Raw genomic sequence first — 9,757 nt, 5'->3', positions numbered from 1 at the left:
AAGAGGCCACCAGCTAACGGTCGGCGCACTCGAAAATTTACTAGGACCAGGGTTTGACCTTTTCCGTTTGAATATGCCGGTTATAAAATACTTAATACTAATTGAAAAATAAAACAGTAATACTGGCATTCGATCCTTATCTCATGACTTTATTTCACAAATAAGCCCCTTAGCAGTTAGTAATCATCAAAAATCTGATGGATAACTGGATACCATAAGAAGAAGAAGAACTTCACCCGTCTCTGTATTTTTCGGAGGATTTACTGTAGTAAGTGAAAACCATTAAAAATCTTAAAGGGGTACTAGCTACTAGATATATAAAATCTCTAAAGTAGGATTTTTTTTGTTAAATCAATAACGAAAGTGAAATAGTGAAATAATAATTTGCCGCTTTAGCAGCCAAAATGGTTCAATTTTGTCAAATTAAGCGAAGAAACCGATGATTGATATTTGCTAATTCACTTGCAAGTGACTCAGGCAACCTCATTAAATCCGTATTCATGTGATCTTCAGTTTAACCCCTAGCTAGAGATTGACAACACATGCATAATTTGTACGTGTACTGGTTATTTTTAAAGAAAAATAATGTCAACAATGAAAGTGAAACTACGGTAAACCATTTGATTACTTATTCGATCCATATAAAATCATTCTTACAATTAAAAAAAATGAGAAACATATATGTTTAATCTATAAAATAAAATCAAACAGACCTATTAAAATCCAATTGCACGTGTTGGTTTAATCTATTCATATATTTATTTATGTTTACATCGCTTATATCACTGGTATTAAAGAGATAATAGTAACTGCAATTACGATTATCCCAATATGGCGACGGTAGATATAGGTAAAATCTTTACACTCATTTTTCTTACATGTAGCATGCTTTTGTCAATAGTTACTCAGCTGCAAGGTTTATCTATACCATTACATCATATTTGAATCGTAACGGTGCACTGGAATCGTCTGAGCGCTTTGAAAATTGCCGTTGAAAAAATCGGTATGATAATCGTAACTCTATGGTATTTTTCTTCTTTGATAATCGTAATTTTCTTTATCGGATAATAGTAACTGAAACATAATAAATGTGTCTTTCAGCATTTCAATGGTATTTTGTGTGTTAAAAATGCAAATGTCAAGTTTAACAATGACATAAACGCATATAAAAATAAATGAAGAAACTTACAGGTTAATATCTAGGACATATTTACCTATATATGTATATATATATACAGTCATGGGACAAAAGTGAGTTCCCAGTAAAAAAAAGTCCTATCATTTCAACTTGTATATCTATTTATAACTGACAACAATATGCATAGTTTATATGCTTTTAGTTTAAACATATTTTATTTGCAAAAGTAGCAAAAGGGATTGGACACAAGTTATAACAACATTACAGACGTCCTCTCCCAATTTAAATATAAACACAAAGTACATTAGATAATGGCGAAAAAAAACCATAACATAGTAGTAATGCATGTAATACATACTTCAAACAAAAATTAGAAATAAAAAGAAAAAAGAAAAAAAAACAACAATATAATAAGGAATAATAATGAAACAACTAGACGGAAGCGAAAGGTTGTAAAGTAGAAATTTAGAATGTTAATTGATTGTTTTAAATCTTTGTGTTATTATGATATAAGATTGTACGGACTCAAAAATGTCTTTGTTCTGCTGAAAAGAAAGGTCACCGTCACCAGCTAATAGAAGCTCAATGGATATAGCATAACTTTCTAATTTTGAAAACAGTATTTCTCTGGCTTCGTTGTGAAGAGCGCACTCTAAAAATAGTGTATACTATCCTAAACAGGGTGGCCACAGCTGCATGCGGGACTGGGTTTAATATTAACACGATGTAAATCTGAATTTAAAGAACTGCACATATTTCTCAAACGTGTATGAATGATACTAAGTTTTCTATCCCCACAACTAAAATAGGAAGGTGGCTGTATCAATTTGGACTTCATCTTTCGTTTAAAAATATTTATGTTTTGGACGTACGTATGTCGGGGGGGGGAGGCTATTCCATTCAATAGTAGTGGATGGGAAAAAGGATTTTCTAGTTATGTCTAGTCTATAACCGGGTACTACATAATTATTACTGTTTCGCAAATCGTAGTTAGATACTTGACCAACAATCGGGAGCATTAAATCACAGAGATAATCAGGGGCAGTCCCATTATGTAAAGAATAGAATATATTGAGCTTTCTGGATTTTCTTCTGTCCACAATCAATTGCCAGCCAGTTTCAATATATATAGCTTCCCGACTAGAAAACACGGGCAACCCAGTTACTAACCTCCCTGCTTCTAACTGAACATGGTCTAAATTGTCGGCTTCTTGTTGAGTACAACCATCCAATAACTCACATGCATATTCCATAACGGGTCTTATAAAAGTTAAATATATACGAGCAAGATAATTTCTATTCAATACATATTTCAATTTTTTAAGAACATTTAATCTCGTGCTTGCACACTTTAAAATATTTTCTATATGTGTATGGAACTTACCGTTGGAATCAAAAGTAATCCCTAAGTGTTTATGACAGGAGACAAATTCTACCAAGATGGTTTTGAAATTCTATTTTCAATATATCATCTGGGGAAGTATGGCAGGAGAATATCATAGCCTTTGTCTTATTAGGGTTAAGGTTAATAAGCCAATCTTTAGACCATACTGAAATTTGTTCTAAATCGCTGTTTAAGACATCCTCTATAGTGTAAGGGTTATTGCTGGAATAAGAAAGAGATGTATCATCAGCAAACAATCGAGTTAGACTTGTCAAATTATCAGCTATGTCATTTACATAAATAAGAAATAGTAGGGAACCTAATACAGAGCCTTACGGAACTCCTGCATTAGTTTTACCAAAAGGCGAATAGACAATTGAAACAAAAACGCTTTGTTTTCTATTTGAAATATAATTTTCAAACCATTTATACAGATTTCCATCAATACCATACGCTTTTAGTTTTATTAATAGGCCACTATACCATACCCTATCAAAGGCTTTCGAGGTATCACATAATATAAGAGATGTTATACAGCGATCATCAAGTTACATGCATATCCTATAATAAATTTATAGTAGCTGGTGAACCGTTTGATATATACATGTACCTGTTAAAGATACGGAAAATGAAGCAGCTGTCGAGACATGCAACTCTTCATCCAAATAACAATTTATAAAAAGGTAAACCATTATAGGTCAATGTACGGCCTTCAACACGGAGCCTTGGCTCACACCGAACAACAAGCTATAAAGGGCCCCAAAATTACTAGTGTAAAAAACAATAGCATAACATCACAACATAGAAAAACACACGTTAAAATATCAATTGGCAGACTTAACTCAATCAAAAAACATAAATTAATACACATATGTAGCTGTTTTCCTAAGAACTGTTAATAATATATGCATTAAAAGAAATGTCATAAGATGTTGGAACGTTTCGTAAATAATTCATCGACATAACTTCATTATATGCTATCAGATATATGTTTTTAGTGTCAATATCAATGAAACACTTTCCAGTTACGATTATCTTTCCATTTTTAAATACCATAATTACGATTATCTTTTTTTCAGAGTTACGATTATCATCCCGAATTTTTCGACGGCAATTTTCAAAGCGCTTAGACAAATCCAGTGCACCTTTACGATTCAAATATGATGTTATGGTATAGATAAACCTTGCAGCTGAGTAACTATTGACAAAAGCATGCTACATTTAAGAAAAATGAGTGTAAAGATTTTACCTATATCTACCGTCGCCATATTGGGATAATCGTAATTGCAGTTACTATTATCTCTTTAATACCAGTGTTATATGGTCATTTGAGGTCAAATTGATAGTTAATTAGATGGCGTCTGTACTAAAATTCACACGAAACGAACCTACATATTCTCTACCCCATGCTCTGTAAACTGTTTCTTTTGGACTTTTGGTAGTTTGGATAAATGTTTTACATGTTTATAAATCAAATATGAGAATTTGAGTCAAATCGGTGACCATGAATTTGACAGCTAGTGCCCCTTTCCTTTAAGAACTCGAAAAAGACTAAAAAAAAAATAATCTAGTCATTCTTGATCTTTTTCTGAAATTGGTTCTATCGATTGATTGTTCAACCCTGAATATCACCCGGCATGTGAAACAGCTTGAAAAATAGTCTTTAAAAGATGTAACTTATAACTCCACAATCTTTTCAACATAAATATGTATTTCTTTATGTCAAGAAAACAAAAAGACAGAGGAACAAGTGGTCGTTATGCGGGATCCCGAGTTTCTTATCGACAACATATTTGTTGAATTTGGAGGTAGATTTTTTCAACAAATTGTCGGCCGGTATTCTTATGGGAATGAACTGTGCGCCGTGGTGGGCTGTGGTATAGTGGTTAGTGCATCGGACTACTAACACAAAGGTTCCTGGTTCCATTTCCGTTCGGGATGAAAATTTCAGGAACACAATTTTCGGCTCTCCCTTGACACCATTTGCGAGTATGGTCTTGATGAAACGATGATAGTCCGTCGGAAGGGGACGATAAATGGCTGACCCCTGTTAAGAGAGAGCCACATCTCTTGCACGTTAAAGACACCCTTGTAGATAAGTTCGAAAAAAGAGTAGACTAATGCCGCTACAAGGCAGCACTCGCATCCGCAAAGTGGAAAGGGATTAATACAAGTTGCAAAACTTGTTTCCCAATCCAATATAAATAAATATGTTTAAACTAAACTGTGCGCCTCTCCTTGTCGACCTCTACTTATTTTCACAGTATGAGTCAGAATTCATTCAGACACTTGTCAAAAACAAGAAAATCGTAGAAGCTATATCATTTAACTTCACATTTAGATATATTGATAATTTTCCATGAACAATCCAAACTTTTCTGATTGTATTTCATTTATATATCCCCAGAACTAGAAATCATGGAAACAACAACACGATAGTAAAGGTAGCTCGAGGGTACACACAATTTGGCTAAAATTTGAACATTTTTTTCCATTACAAATTTTGTTTATTACACTAATAGTTGTCATTTTATGATATGGTACAAAAATCAACCAAAAAAATCAATTCGTTTTAGCCCAAGACGACTTTTTAAAAAGCTCCAAATTATCTCCCTTTGATTTGCATGCTTCTTTCAAAGGCAGATTGCTAGCTTGAATGAACGGTCATCCCACTTTTTTTCTTTTTTTTTTCTTTTAAATTTAGGCAAGTATTTCTATAGTAAGACTTACTATACAAATCCTTGATTTATAGAAAAATAGCGATATCGTACTTAAGTATATATTCTGGGAACTTACGTTCGTTTACCATCTTAATTTCTAGTATTCTATTATTTGTTTTTAAGAATATTTTTACGGCCTTCAACAATGAACAAAACCTATACAGCACATGGGTGGATCCAGCCATTTTAAAAGGGGGTACCAACCACATGTCCCCATTCAAATGCATTGATCGTCCAAAAAAGGGGGGTTCCAGCCCCCAGACTTTCCCCTGGATCCGCCACTGTCGCATAGCCAGCTATAATAGGCCCCGAAATCACAAATGAAACTGAACATGTAATATACAATTGAAGTCTATTTTTGGTGATATCCAATTGACGTGGCTCTGTACTTATATATCCTGTCATGTCTTATTGTGCTATGATACATTTGTGCATTCTTGTCATTCATTTTTGGGATACGATTGCTGTCAAGCAATCTGTAGACTTTTACCATTGACCCTATGGCACACTCCCTCACGTCATTCGTTTTATTCTAAACATTCGGCAACATCTCAGATTCTTATGATTGTCTTGCTTTAAAAGGTAAAAACAAGCAAAACAATTGAACATAAACAACTTTCCTGTAATGTTTTACTCATAATCTTCATGTATGATATTTTCCTTGACTTATATGCGTGTTTTTAACAATACGGAAAATCAGAATTAAACAGTATTTATATTTAGTGTTTTTATAAATTTAGAAACACGTCAGAGGGAATTCCCAAATTTTGATAACTTGCGAGAGTTCTCTGAAAGCCGATCGATAATTCTATTTCTGTCACAAGAACTGAAGTGGAGTATTTCTATATTTTACCGTTATGAAACTGATATTTGATACTGTACTCTCATAAAGAAATGGAGAACCATTCATCATATCATTTAATAAACGTTCTTGTTCCAAATCGCAAGTCGCGGTTTGTTTATGTATTAATGTCCATGCGTGGTCTCACTAATTAGAGACAAAAAGAATTGCAGAGACAAAAAGCGTCAAGAAGCGACAAGAAGAATAATATTAGCAACAAGAAACTATTTAGCGACAAGAAAACATTTTTTTATTTATATTACTTATTCGAAATATATAATAAAAAAATATGAAAAAGAAAACAATTTCAACGACAGGAAAGTTAATTTTGATAGGGGGGGAAATGAAACTTGTAAATCTAATTCAGTTGCTACATTTATTTACATGATATTTTATAAGGTATCACAGGAAGTATATTTTGTCTTTTTATTTGTTTTTAAAACCATTTTTGTACAATATATAATTAACTTGCAAAATGCATTATTTGTGCATAATTGTCCAGAAAATTCATACACAAATTGTGAAATACAAATTAAGAACTGAAATCAAACAAGAGGAAAACATAATTAAAATGTGAATATTTTTCATCATTTTATTTAGTGTATTGTCTCATTTAACGATATTTATCATGTTTATGCATATAGATTGAAGATTAAAGGAAACTGATGACAATCTTGAGTTTTCAACAGGTGTTCACTATTCGGTACAATAATTTTATATTCTGGTGCGTGTAATTGATGAAGGTGTTAATGGATGTTTTTGTTGCAATAAAACAAAGGACACGCACCTAGTTAATCTCATTTGTTGCTCTTAATTGTGTATTACCTTAGAGTGAAGCCACAGCTAATGTTGGTCCTATCAGGAAAAATTGATTGTACAGTTAGGAAGGAAATAATATTTCATGTTTTTGTTTTATTAAATCCTTCAAAAGGAAGGTGACAAATCTTTGTTTTTATTTTCATTTTATAGAGTTATATTTTCTTTGCTCTTACACATGTTTAATTTCTACATCTATCAATATGATAATAAAAAGTACACAATCTCTTCATCGATTTTTTTTAATTTCTTCATCTTTCAATATAATCCTAAAAAATATTTTAATGTATGTGATTACAAAATGTATTCTTGTCGCTAAATAGCTTCTTGTTGCTTTTTGTCACTTATTATTTTTCTTCTTGTCGCTTCTTGACGCTTTTTGTCGCTAATTAGTGAGACCCCACATGCGTGTAGTTTTCCTGATTTCAAGGGGTATCAGATTGAGTGATTCCCCGCTTCATTGATTAATTTGAAACTCATGGGATTCTTTCTATGTCTGTCTGCATATGGAGGGCTATTGTTGTTGCATAATTTTAAATCACATGCATAATTTAAATTAAAATAAATGTTTCATCGTAAAAATTACCTATAACACCCCTTCAGCAGATATGGAATCTTCCATGTTATCGTTTCGAGTTGTCTCCCTTTTCGAAGTATTCGTCAAGAAGTATTAACTCGTTAATGCCGGTAAACGTCGTATTATATTAAGAACGATCTCAATGTAAACAGAGGAGTGTGTACGGAAAGGATTCATGGCCTCTGACCCAAAGGAACTTCAATAATCAAAGAGTAAGAAATGGGGTTCCTCCTAAACTGGTCCGCCGTTCGTTCTATATATAGCTTCGCACCGAAGGTCAGTGTAGCGATAAGTGAACACAATATGATAGGAGTCCAGTTTAGGGTTCCTCCTAGAATTACGGTGATAAGATACGGAAGCAAGTTAACTCGTACCACGGCATTGGAACAAAAAAAGTAAACTTGTACTACTGGGAAGTCGTAACATTCAGAAAAATATATAAAAAATATGATGTTTTATGGGTTTCTGTTTGTAAACTTAATAGAAATAAAGTTGAATTACTTGAATTTTACACATGAGTTAAATGAAAACTTAGAAAAAAAAAGAATGTTTTAAAGCATTAATGTTTTAACTGATCTTTCAAACTAGAACATAGGCGGATCCAGCCCCTCCCCCCTTTTTTTGTGGAAAAAATTTGGTTGATAATAAAGGGAATCATTGAAGCATGACTGGAGCGGGCCCTCTCTTAGGTCAGTCAGTGGGCTCCCCCTTAGGAAAAGTTCTGGATCCGCCACTGTAGAACTTAATCCAGAGGAAAGTTAAAACATTGCTTTAACTGTACCTTATTAAAATTGAACATGTTGAATATGTATATATCCAATTTAAGTTAATTAAAGCTGTAATCCATGATCACAAATTGAATGCTATGTTTACAATTGTTGAAAGCCATGTCCTTTTTTTGCGGGGAAAATGCGGACCCCCTTAACAGGAATCATTTCAATTTCATTGTTACATTTATTTATAGACATTAAAAATAATTTTGGCAATCATTTTGACTAACTGCGAAGATTTTATTATTCATGAAATATTTTCTTCGGGTGAAACTGTATATACCTTAATTATCTACATCTGCCACAGTATTTTCTATCCAATATACAAGGAACATAAGCTACAAATTGGTCATTGTACTTTCAAATTATATACATTTTACAGACTTAAGAGGTATTGGGTGAAAGTAACGTATATCATGAATATTCATCATTTAACACCATTTGAATGCATTTAAATAAGTTGGTACGAGTTAGCAATGGTATGAGTTTTTTTTTTTTTTTAATGGTACGAGTTTACAATGGTACAGGATAACTATAATTCGATAAAACACAATAACTACATGGCTCATACACTTGTAACGGGGATTGGCTATTCTTTAAGTTGAGTGACTATTCAGATTGTTACATTTTGCATGTGCAGTTGAATTAGTTTAGAGAATTTATACTATCCAGCTGTACCAGGGTTACCGGCCAAAAATGCTTGAGACTCGCGCATGTTCATGCTTTTTTTGCAACAGTATTCTTGGATCTATTTCTTTCCTCTTTGATCTTTTGAATTTTGGCCAAATCTCATGCATTTGTTTAATGAAAATTTGGCAGAACTGCTATACATGTGTCAATGAAAACTATGGCAATCGTATCCCTCAGAGCATTCTGCTCTTTGATTGCTAATGTGCTTGGTCTTTATGAAATTTTGGGCTTCTTTGTCACGTATGTTATTTTTTTGTTGTTTAGTGATTAAAATTATAGTAACACAATGTTGACTGCTGTATTTTTGACATTTTTATCTTTAATGTCTGTTTGTTTTGTTCACAATCATTGTCAAAATAATGGAATTTGATGCCATACAAGTGAGAGGTTTAGCTAGCTTTGAAACCAGGTCCAATCGTCCATTTTTTTACATAAGGAAATGCCTGAAAGTTGTTATCCATTCGTTTGATGTGTTTGAACTTTTGATTTTGCCATTAGATTAGGGACTTTTCGTATTGAATTTTCCTCAGTGAATTCATTTTTTAAATATATATGCTACACTTATCGCATACGAAACGCGCGTCTGGCGCCAATACAATTTCAATCCTCTATGATGAGTTTAAATGAAGCTTTATGATTCTATTCGTTTACAATTACTACCACTGTTCCTTAACTATACTACACCTTACAACTTATTAATTAGTCAATACATTATAAACTGAACACCGACATTTGAGAAATGTAACAAGCACCCTCACTTAACATATTGTATTTTCTCTATTTTCATATCTTTCTCGTTTTAAACTTAGCGGTTTTCTGTC

This window comes from Mytilus trossulus, chromosome 7, assembly GCF_036588685.1.
Source record: "Mytilus trossulus isolate FHL-02 chromosome 7, PNRI_Mtr1.1.1.hap1, whole genome shotgun sequence".
NCBI lineage: Eukaryota > Metazoa > Mollusca > Bivalvia > Mytilida > Mytilidae > Mytilus > Mytilus trossulus.
The sequence above is the reverse complement of the archived record's forward strand: the minus strand, read 5'-3'. Positions refer to the sequence as shown.